This window comes from Oncorhynchus keta, chromosome 2 (assembly GCF_023373465.1).
Source record: "Oncorhynchus keta strain PuntledgeMale-10-30-2019 chromosome 2, Oket_V2, whole genome shotgun sequence".
Taxonomy (NCBI): Eukaryota; Metazoa; Chordata; class Actinopteri; order Salmoniformes; family Salmonidae; genus Oncorhynchus; species Oncorhynchus keta.
This window is the reverse complement of record NC_068422.1, coordinates 70,167,763-70,180,039: the sequence shown is the minus strand read 5'-3', so window position 1 is coordinate 70,180,039 and position 12,277 is coordinate 70,167,763. Positions and strand designations below refer to the sequence as shown.

Genomic DNA, 12,277 nt, shown 5'->3' with positions numbered 1-12,277 from the left:
CAGGAAGCTAATGCATAAATAGACACTGTGTTTTGTTTTCATTCTACATCCTGAGAAATGTTTTTAAAATCAACCATTTGCCACAAGAAAAGAGCCTTGAGGCCATATATTTAGACTTGATGGTGTATTTTTCCAGTGTGCCTTTCCCAGCAGGCTGTGATATGAGGATGGTGGATTACGACTGGTTGAAGAACCCAGACTGAGCAGGGCACTGTCAGTCACCAGCACTCCTCCCAGTCAGGTGGTGGATCCTGTTGGTTCCCTTCCCATCTATTATCATCACATTCAACAGTAGCACTCTTCCACCCGTGTCACCATGCAGTCTCCTCATATCCCTCCCTGCCTCTGGACTTATGCCTCATTCACAGGCATTTCCCACATACCAGCTCTGTTGTTGTGGTTTTCAGTTGTCACCCTTTCTCCCCACACAAACACTGAAAGGGAGGGGAGGTGCCTGAGACATAATAACGAGAAAAGCAGGCAGGCAGACTCACCTGATGATGACACACTGGTTCTCCCTGTCGATCATCATGTTTCTGTACATGTTGTCTGCCAGGGCGTAGATGTGAGGAGGGTTCTCATACTGGGCCTGGGGATTCAACAGAGATTATGATCTAAGAATATCTCGTAAAAAAAAAAAAACTGGGTGGGTCCAATTTCTTGTTCCTAAGTGGAAAACTGACTGTAAAGGCAAGACTGTAAAGAATTAGGAGTAATTCATGTAATGAAGAAATAATGTCAGAGGGCTAACTGTTTTTATCAAGCATAGTTAACGTCTGATTTGGCAGCCAAGGCCACTTCCAGTATGCTGGCCACAAACACTTTAAACAGGCTGTACTGAAGGTATTGCCAGGCCTTTTCAACGGGCACGTTTCTAAATCTGCTCCAACTGAGGGGTGCTGCTGGAAAAGGTATTCGAAGCACACCTAACCCAGTTCATTTAAAACTTTGTTCTTTCTACTGATAACATCATCATAAAAACATTACTTATCTTAACTTTTCCAAGTATGAGGTGACGTTGTACAAACAATTAGGATACAAGTTGAATACATTGATAGCAGAGTTTTATTTTTACCCAAAGAGAAAAACCTATTGGTACCCCGTCTCATACTCCTGTCTAAAGAGAAAAACCTATTGGTACCCTGTCTCATAGTCTCATACTCCTGTCTAAAGAGAAAAACCTATTGGTACCCTGTCTCATAGTCTCATACTCCTGTCTAAAGAGAAAAACCTATTGGTACCCTGTCTCATAGTCTCATACTCCTGTCTAAAGAGAAAAGGCTGCTCACCGCGCCCTGATACATCTCCACTTCCTTGTCCCCAAAATATGGCATCTGCTTGAACGGGTTAACAGAGATGAGCACAGGGCCAATGTAAGTCTGTAGAGGTTAAGGATCATACTAACATGTGTACCAGTAATAAACAACCGTTCAGGTCCCTGTGACTCACATGGTCAAAGGTAAAAAAACAACACAAAAAATTCCAAGAGCTCACTAGTTATCTGCATCGAGCACCAATGACAACCCTCCCCTCATTTTACTCTTTAAGACAATGCGGTTTCAGAACATATTTATAAATCTTGACGTAGTCCCTCTTGAAGAAAAATGACCTAACTGTGAGTAATTGGGTCCATGATGTCATTGCAATGTGCATCTGTGTGGTAGCACTGAAGTGTGTGGTGATTGGACCCAAGCCTTGTAAAGACAGTGTTCACACAACAGAGTGAACAGCCCAGCAGTGTAGTGATATGAGGTTTAGGCCCTGTAGCCCAAAGCAGCTCCCGGCACATAAAGCTGGTATTGAGGACGCCCTGCAGTGACCCCAGCCCCAGTACGTCACTGGCTGGAACACTCTGTGTTGATGCTATTTTCTGACCACAATCAGAGGATTGAGTTTTCAATCTAAAATGGCCAGCATCCGCTCAACTCTATAATCCTAAAGACTGCCAGGACACAGATGAGGTTTTAATTAATGAGCTCCTTCGAGAACTTTCAACATTTTCCATCAAAAGGGTCATTCAGAGACCCAAACATTTCAACACTACTTGGATACATTATATTGGCACAAGAACAAAACTTTAAACCTCAATATATTCTTGAGGTCTGTAAGAGTGAAGCTGAATACTCTTCTTATGGATTGTATCGGCCTATAGGCCTGGGGCATTTACAGATCTGGCCCGGAATGCTCTCAGCACAGCCAAACAAAACCATTACTGTTGTAGGAAAGTAGCTGCACTGCTCACATTCACCATGCATTTCTCAGCAACCCTTCCCCCAACCTCTTTTCATATTGCTGCATGGTGAGATTAAACCAGAGTAAACCTGATTACGATCCATTCCAGCCTGGAGGTGAAGGAAGCTGAACTCAGGGGTCCAGATAGGGGCGCAAAGAGGCCCGTCTCCCCCTCGCCACTGGCGATACATGGTGGAGGTAGCCCAGTGTCTGGAGCCTCAAACACTAGATCATTAATCTGAGTTATTACAGCACTGGGAATGGTCACTCAGCTATTCTGGGAACAGTGGGAGTGTGTCTACGGCAGGGCTTAGCCATTCTTCATCGAGGTGTGAACGGTGTGTGAATGTGAAGGATACAAAGATGTAGTCGTCCATGTATCTCTTCTTGAGGTTGTCCACAATGGCGTCCTCGTTGATCTTGGAGAGGAGCACCATGTCGTCCACTCCACTCTGCTTGACATTGTGGCTCTGCCAGTGGTACCGGTAGTGGCCCCGGCTCCCCTGGAACACACAGAATACAATACACATCTGTTAGTGCCTTCAGACTGCTTGCAGCCACATCAAACTATAAAGGACAGAATAATATCTAGGCTAGGAGTTTTTCCTGACCGCGTGACCTGACCAGGGGGAAAAAAACAATGGCCCTATAGTCTCATAGAAACTTCATTATCAGAAGCATACCTTTACCTAGGACTGAAATCACCACATTTGGTTAGAGTACTGGAGTAGGCAGCAAAAACGTTTAGCAGAAAACTGGTCAAGATTCCCAAAAGTGCTTTGTGTGTTTTTGGCTCTTTGATGTTGTGTTCTGACTACTGTCAGACCTTTCCCTTTACCTCCCTCCCCCTCTCTTCCTCTTCTACCTCCGTTCCAGTTGGATCTTTTTTTTCTGAGAGCAGGTCTCCAGAAAGCTTAGGCCATTCATCATGTGAGTCAATGTCATCTGGCTACTGAGGAAAGGATTACAATGTGCTGTGAGGAGTGAGTCTTATTCTCCTGGATGGAGAACCAATCAAAGCCACAGACCAGATCCAGAACATTAGTCAACACTGGACACATCTCAATACCATTTAACACATTGTTTGCCTCCTGATTCCACTGAGAAAGAGCATTTTAAATCCTTCCTATTCTATTTTAGTTTACCTTTGAACTGGAGGGCAGCTTTACATACGGCTGAACGATTTGTATTTCTACGCCTGTTTTCTCTTCCTGGTTCTGGAATGCTATGTTTCAACTTTTGAAGTGGTTCAGATTGGAAAGGGCTGGTGCATAGATTAGATGGCAGCAACACTTCCATATTTCAGATTCCATAGGCTACAACAGACTGAATGGTGCAATGTGACAATCACTTGTTAAATGTCAATTTGAGGTTAAAGACAAAAAAGTACAGTTGCACTAAGATGTACTTTCTCTACCAAAGCAACACAGAGCAAAACCATGGTGACATTACAGTAATATAAAGTAACACCACAGTAGATTTAATACACCAATGGAAAGCCATGGTAACTTTCAATAATTGACTTGTACAAAGTCAAGCAGAGAGACTGCTCAAATGAACCCTTAACGTTGGCTCAATTTATTTTTACACCAACAAAATAAATACCACAACCTCTCTTTACAGACTCTCTTAGCATGGAACATAGTGAGTAATGTTAATAGCTTCTCAGACTATTTCTATGTGCATTTTCACTCAGGAGCCAAGACATAAATTACTGCTCCATTAATTTTCCCAGACGGTTCCCATTATCATGTTTTACTACTTTTTTTTAAACAGAAGAAAAGGCTGATTTGGCTTCTCATTGGCGTGCTAAGCAGGGTGCATTACATGTGATTCCATACCCTGGGAGCTCATAAACACCTCGCTGGAGATGATGTGCGAATGAATAGAATATTAATGGGACACTGGGAAATTGGTGTCTCAGGAATTTGAAGATAAACAGTGCATTCGGAAAGTATTCAGACCCCTTCCCCTTTTCCACATTTTGTTATGTTACAGCCTTATTCTAAAATAGATTAAATCATTTTTTAATATTAGGTGAAATAGACTTACCCGCCAATGCCTAAATCTACCCGCATTTGGCACGTGGCAGGTGTTAATTTTAATCCCTGCTTCCAAGTGAAGGTAAACTTTTGGTTTTATTAATTTATTACCACGAGGCCCACCGGTGTAACTGCTTGCTGACTGTACTGCATGATTATTAACATGTTAGTTCTAGTAGCTATGTTGACTATGACGTTAGCTAATATGGTGACAATGATGTAGGCTGTGTGTAGCGATTATGATATGAAGGTTGGGCTTAGAAAGATTTTTTTCACCTAGTCACAGACAGCTGATTTGTTTTACTGCATTTCCATGTTTGAGTATATCACAATCAAAGTATGTGAGTCCGTCTGAGTAAGGGTGAGTCAGACTCTTGATAAAGCATGAGCCAAGTCAGAGGATCACAGAGCCCTTTACACAGGAGAAACAGTCCAGTCTTCCAGGCAGCGATCCTAAACATTCAGAAAAAAAGGACTAGTTGATCAATAACAATGAATAATGTCATATTATACTGAGCTTCTCTGTTATATTTCCATACTCATCTGAAATCCAACACATCAGCTGCATCTCATTGTCATGCTCTAATGCAGTAGCAATGACATTAACTGCATTGAGCTTGGAATCTACTACAGATGTCGCAGTTGAGCCCACCACAAATATGCATAAAAACAGCCCAGATCTATAGCACAACCCCAGGCAAATCCTACACCATATATGCTGTAGGACACAACCCTACATCCACAAATGAAAATGAAGTACCACCCTAAGCTATTTAGAGTGCTATATTTATCTTGTTGCTGCTTTGTTGGGAATGATAATGTTCTACTTGAAGAGGGAGAGGACATAAGCCAGAAACACAGGAGCCAAAAGTTCAGGGTATTTTCCATGTGGGTTAGAGGAGAACATTGGGTACTTTGAGATGTTTTCAATCATTTGCTAACACACCAATAAAATGGTTTATAAACATTGATAAGAATGTATAAATGGCTCATTGATGACAGTGGTTATAAAGCCAATCACTGACTGCTTGTTGGATGCTGTGCTATAAACTGCTAATATATGGCTCTGGTTGAAACCTACCTATGTGTTTTGACTGAGCCTAGAGCAGGATGCTGTTCTCTCTGGTAAGTGATTCCCCAGGTTAGTGGAAAAGTTGAGGTGAGTCAGTCAGTGCTGGAGGTCGGAGAGCATACAGTCCCTTAGGGGGACAGATGGAACTGGGAGCTACCAATAATATCTGACTTTACTCTGAGTACATCTTAACAACCACCTTCTACACACAGACCACCCTTAGTAACAGCATACTACAGAGCATCAGTCATAATAATGATCTTTGCTTCTGTACAGTTCCAGTCACATATTATGTGTTTCACAGATGTCAAAACAACCTTGATCCCGGGAAGTATGATTGGAACCTCTGTCCAAAGAGATCTAGGATTAATCTGATTCATGACTTGATCTCCTTCACTCTCTGAAATAACAATCAACTCCTTATAGTCTCCCAGGTTTGGGACCAGACCTTTTCCTTAAAGTTACCCCGACAGCAGTTGAGGAATTTCTGCACCAGCCCCAGATTCATAATGTCAGGCTTTTTTTCATGCAAATACCATTACCATATATGGATAGTGCTGAGCAGAGCTGAGTTCGAGAAATGGCTGGGTTTGATTCAGTACAACAGGCGACACCCCCCTTTCCCCACTGTTACTCTGTTCTCCTTTTCCAACCTTGGATTTGACACAGAGCCCACCATGTGTTAAGAAGACCACTTTCTGGTGCTGCACTCTACTATAGAACTGGATCTCTTTCCAGTAACAATCTGGTGGATATTGCTTGGGATGTGGCCAGGATCAGGCTACACATTTATTTTGTTCATGCAAGGGTTGGATAAGTGCATACATGTGCTACCATGTAGTAGTTCAGTTGACCTGATTTCTGAAAGCAGCTCCATTCTGAGTCAGGTTTCCCTTCCCAGAGAAGGATTAGGATTTTATAAATGATTTTTGATTTAATTTAAACAGATTTGAGAAGCTTTGGACAGATGCACATATACTAAGTCTTACAGTATGAAATGCCATCATGCATTTTGTTGATTAAAAAAATCCCCACCCCCCCAAACCTTGAAGAAAATACTCTGATCCTCCACACCACCCACACTATATCTAGCATTGGAAGGCATGATGTCAGTTAGTACTTCCTGTCTCCATGATCCCGGGTCACAGCCAGGTCAGCCATATATCAGCTATGACCTTTGCAGTTGTAACATCCATCTTTGGTGTGTACTAATTGATTCTTGAAGACTGTGACTTATAAATGCCTCATGAGCTTTTAGTTAAACTGTCATACCCTTTCAGAACCCAGGATATCAGCTTGTTTTACTTCAATGTTTGGAAACAAAGTAAATGTAAACAAACACTGTATAGCCTCAAAACATGGTTAAAACTATAATGTTGAGATCATGGATGTCAACATTATATTTGAGAGTGGTTTCTCCAGCCATATCTCAAGTATTTACTGAAAAAGGGGCGCATTGTTATTATTGCAACTCCGGATTGCCCCTTTAACAGACAAACTAAATAGAACTAAATGAAGGCCAACACTAAGCAGTGCTTCCACCTGGACTCTATCATTGCTCTGGATCAACTGCTGAATCTGCATTTTTAAAAACCACTCATTTCAGAGCAGTGCCAGGAACAGAGTGCTGACAGAGAGTGAAACCTTCCACAAGTCAAGAGGAGAAAACAAAGCAATCAAAGAGAGAGGTTGAAAAACCCTGGATGATGATTGAGAATACTGTGATGTCTCTAATATTAGAGACAGTAGTCTGAACAGTCTGAATCATTATCCAGGGTATTTCAAGATGAGAAAAGAGAAGTAACAATAAGCAGCAGTGTGGGGCTGTTGCCATGCACAGCTACTCCATTGGATGGGATATTCATTAGGGTCACAGAGCACCATAAACAGCAGCCTCTTCCTCAGCTGGACCATGGTCACCATGGTAGCAACACCCAGGGTCCAGCCAACTTCACCATTGCTCAGCACCATGCCAGTAGAGGAGACATCCATGCCAAGCCTAAGAACACTACCCAGACTTGGACTAATAGTTGTCTCGTGTCAATAAGTTAAAAAAATTCTGACCCTGTCTGAGTCTCTTAGCCTGGCAGCCATAACTCCCCATTAATAAAAATACCCAGAGCTCAATGCCAGTGGAAACAGTCCCCGCTACCAAAGCTCATGGGCATGAAAATATGACTTACACCGATTAGTCAATTCAGTGTTGGTCTGAGAGACATTAACACCTGTAAACATGCAGTTTGGTCTATATCTATTAGGTGTAGGTGGTAGACATGAAAATCCAGGCTGCAGTGCTTCTCTCATTCTGCTGTGCAACTTACCCTGAAGTCACCTGCTTAGAAAAGATATATCAACATCAATAATGCAGAGAAAACCACCACTACTCCTTAACTGTCTAAGTTCTTATACTGTTTATCTGGGCCAGGGCTGACGTACATGTTGAATAAGCTTTTACATAAGACAAGTGAAAAGAGGCCCTATTTTTCAAAGAGTTTGTTACACAATTGTACTAAATCAACTCTAGATAGTAGCTGAGGGTAGTGTGAACTGGAGACAGCTGTAGCCTGCAGGGCAGGGCTAGTTAGGCCTGGGTAGCTGGGTGCCTGTGTCCTCCCCAGGGAGAACAAACAGAGAGGTAAGGAGATGTGTAAGCTGAGACTGGAGGAGAGGTTTCAAAAGAGAGAATCCTCCTATGTACTGAATCCATGGAAACGCATGTGAAATGTCATATTTCACGAGAATACATCTACCGTTTATAAGTCCCCCTTAAATACATGACAATGTTTATGATAAGATTCACTTCTAGCCACACAAAAAATAATAATTAAATGTAAAATCACATGCTATGGTATAGGGTGGCTAGATGTCACTGTGGGTAGGCCTACTCTTAAGAACAGCCACACTATTTTTCTTGCAGCTGGAACGTAAACAAACCATTTGCAGCAGGCTCTCATTCGTACCAATGATTTTCTGTGCCACACAGTGGCTGCTATTTGTCCAGACCAGTCTCAGGTTTGTTACACAGCTTCCAGCTAGAAGCCCTCCTATAGGAAGGGAATCTTTGCAAATGTTCAGCGCCTATAATAGAAATTATACATTTTTGCAAAGACAATATCTCCCTGGTCTCAGTTTTTGTATGGTGGTTTGCTCTCGCTGTCAAAGAGAACCTTCCATCCTTCTTTTTCAGCTTTCCATACATTACCGGGTAGATGAGTGCCACACGTAGAATTTCCCTGAACTAGATCTCCTAAGTGGGTCCCATGGCACTGCCTAACATTGCTGTGACAACAACCTTCACTCTCTCGAAAATCAGGTAGTCCTCAATTATCTCCTGTAAACATGGCTGATAAGAAAATGCCATTGTGTGAGGTGTGACACCTGCAGGGATACCCTCCCATTCCCAACAAGTAATACCATACTGCAGAGTTCCCCAATAGGCACCCCATGGGCCAAATTCAGCCCGCCACTGGGTGATTTTGTTGTTGGACATAAAAGACTGTAAAAATAAAATAAATAAAAATCACCAGGAAATCAGCTCAAAGTCATTTTAAATGTAGGATATCTGTTCCCAGGTTTCCTATGCATAAACAGAGAGGCATATGTGGGTTTTATCCCAATGTAATCAAGGTTTGAAATCTTTTTGTTTTTGTCAAATACTATCTGTTTGGGATTCTTGCGATGTTCCGGCCCCCCGATCATCCACTCAAGGATAAATTGGCCCACAGCTGAATGTAATTGGGGACCCCTGCCATACGGTTATTCAATATCCCTTTACTGTGGAACACATCTGGGTGGTCTGACATTCATACTCATTCATAAGGGATATGGGTAGAACTCTCTAGGAGTCAGTATTGGAATAAAATGTCAAGCTACAACACTGCCAGTTAGCAAAGTGTTTTTTGTTTTTTCAAAAGAAAACCCCAATGACTGAAGGATTATACCAAATACTGTTTCTCAGCTGTGAAATCACCTGCTAGTCAGGAGCCAATCACTTCTCATAAATCCAATACACCCTTCAATATCCACGGGGTATCTTGAAGATAGACCTTAGAAATCTTTCATGACATGGTAAAGACTCCATCCTCAGGGTCTGAGACACCAAACTTCTTACTGATACAGGAGGGATCTCCTCTTGTCGCTCTGGATAAGAGCGTCTGCTAAATGACTTAAATGTAAATGTAAATGTAAGACTGTTGCCAGGAGGAGAGTCAATTGCCATAAACAGAAAAACCATCCTCTGAATTAGTGAGGCTTTAGCCCAGAAGCAGTCATGGGTTATGGCCTGGACTAATTGGCCCATTGAAACAGATATATGACAAAGTACCTCCCAGGCCTAGACAGGAGAACTCCTGAATAGGAGAAGAAGGAGGGCCACTCACTCGAAAACACATCAATGCAGCAGGAGTTGTTTTTACAATGTGTACCAAAACTGTCTGGGTCCTGGGCACAGTACTGCTATGGCATAACACGGCTGAAATGAGCCCAGATGCCTCAAGTTACTGTGGGATAGGTCTGTGAAGGTCAGACACTGTTAAATGGCGTGGCTGGAGCAAAGCTAGGTGGATGTATATTCTCTAAGACACGATGAGTGCTTTCAGCGTCTGGATTTTTATCACCGCAACAGAGAGTGAGAGAGATATCTTCGACAGTGACAGAACAGAAGGGATACAGGCGGTGGTGGTGTGACGTGTCCGAAAGAAATGTGAAAGAGAACCTCGTCATAAGGGGTGTGGCTGGCTGGGTGTGTAGAAAAGCATGCCTTGTGCTTGTTCATGGTATAAATAGAATAAGGGCCCAGTTTATACATTGGATGTATGGTTCATTTTCCTCCTTTGGCTCCACCAAGTTCATTCCTCCGCTTATGAACCAGTCCTTTCAGGGGGAAAATAGAGGTTGACCGATTATGATCCAGATTATTGGAGGACCAAAAAAAAGCCGATACCAATTAAAAATTGGCCCATTTAGATAGGAGTAATAATGACAATTACAACAATTAACACTTTTATTTTCACTTAATATAAATACATAAATAAAATATATTTAGTCTCAAATAAATAATGAAACATGCTCAATTTGGTTTAAATAATGCAAAAACATAGTGTTGGAGAAGAAAGTAAAAGTGCAATATGTGCCATGTAAAAAAGCTAACATTTAAGTTCCTTGCTCAGAACATATGAAAACTGGTGGTTCAATATTCCGAGTTAAAAAGTTTTAGATTGTAGTTATTATAGGAATTATGACACGTCGACTATTTCTCTCTATGCAATTCACATTTTATATACCGTTGACTATTTTATGTTCTAATAGACACTTTAGTATTGCCAGCCTAATCTCAGGAGTTGATAGGCTTGAAGTCATAAACAGCGCTGTGCTTCAAGCATTGCTAAGAGCCGCTGGCAAACGCAGTAAAGTTTGAATGAATGCGTACGAGCCTGCTGCTGCCTACCACTGCTCAGTCAGACTGCTCTATCAAATCATAGACTTAATTATAATAAACACACAGAAATAAGAGACTTAGGCCATTAATATGGTCAAACCCGGAAACTATCATTTTCAAAAACAAAACGTTTATTCTTTCAGTGAAATACGGAACCTTTCCGTATTTATCGAACAGGTGGCATCCATAAGTCTAAATATTACGGTTACATTACACAACCTTCAATGTTATGTCATTTTTATGTAAAAATCTGGCAAATTAGTTCACAACGAGCCAGGTGGCCCAAACTGTTGCATATACCCTGACTCTGCTTGTACTGAACGTAAGAGAAGTGAAACAATTTCCCTAGTTAATATTGACTGCTAACAGGAATTTCTTTTAACTAAATATGCAGGCTTAAAAATATATACTTCTGTGTTTTGATTTTAGGAAAGGCATTGATGTTTATGGTCAGGTACATTCGTGCAACGATTGTGCTTTTTTCGCAAATGCCCTTTTGTTAAATCATCCCCCGTTTGGCGAAGTAGGCTGTGATTCGATGAGAAATTAACAGGCACAGCATTGATTATATGCAACACAGGACAAACTAGTTAACCTAGTAATATCATCAACCACGTGTAGTTCACTAGTGATTATGTGAAGATTAAACTTATCTTATAAAAAACAATGCTAGCTAGCTACTTACCTTGGCTCCTTGCTGCACTCGCATAATGCGTAGTCAGCCTGCCACGCAGTCTCCTCGTGGATTGCAATGTAATCAGCCATAATCAGCGTCCAAAAATGGCGATTACCGATTGTTATGAAAACTTGAAAAATCGACAATGCATATTAATTCGGTCAACCTCTACCCGACATAGTGAGCAGTCCAACAGGGCAACAGCAGAGAACACATTCATTTCACTAAGAGAACACAAAGACACATAAACCGCCTGTGTCAATAACATCAGCTGTGTGATAAGCTGTCCGACAGAGGTGAACTAACACAAAGCGACTTCTATACAAATCAATATTTGTTTTTTGGGCCCTGCTGCTGCTGTGTACGTATACAGAGAGGAAGCCACACTAGGTGCAAAATCTGTATAGTAAGTCCACTACTAGAGTGCACAAATTACAGCCTGCCATAAAACTGCTCTGCCTAAACCAAGTTTGACAGATTCATACAGAAGCACAACAGCTTTTAAGAGATAGCAGCCCACAAAAGGGAAGCATAACTGAGAAGTTAATCAAAGCCAGACATGTGGGAGCTTTATTAAATATTCTGCCATCTATTTTTGGGATGAATTTTTTTTTTAAACGCGATTATACACTATAGTCAAACTCAAAATCAACTGGGTGCATTAAAAAAACAGATGTCCTGGGAACCGTAGAGCCAGATTTAGTGATCATTTATCCTAAATGCTAACATCTAGCATGGCTCCCAGGACGGTAGCATCAGAGAGATGAAAGGCCGTGTGTACACCTGATGGTATAGAAAACAGGCAGACTAACGATGCT

General features: G+C 41.6%; 1 pseudogene; it reads right to left on the bottom strand.

Moving 5' to 3' along the window:
* LOC118362412 (unconventional myosin-Ie-like) overlaps window positions 1-11,685 on the bottom strand; it is a 57,985-nt pseudogene extending 46,300 nt beyond the window's left edge.
* Window positions 11,686-12,277: the final 592 nt, after the last annotated feature.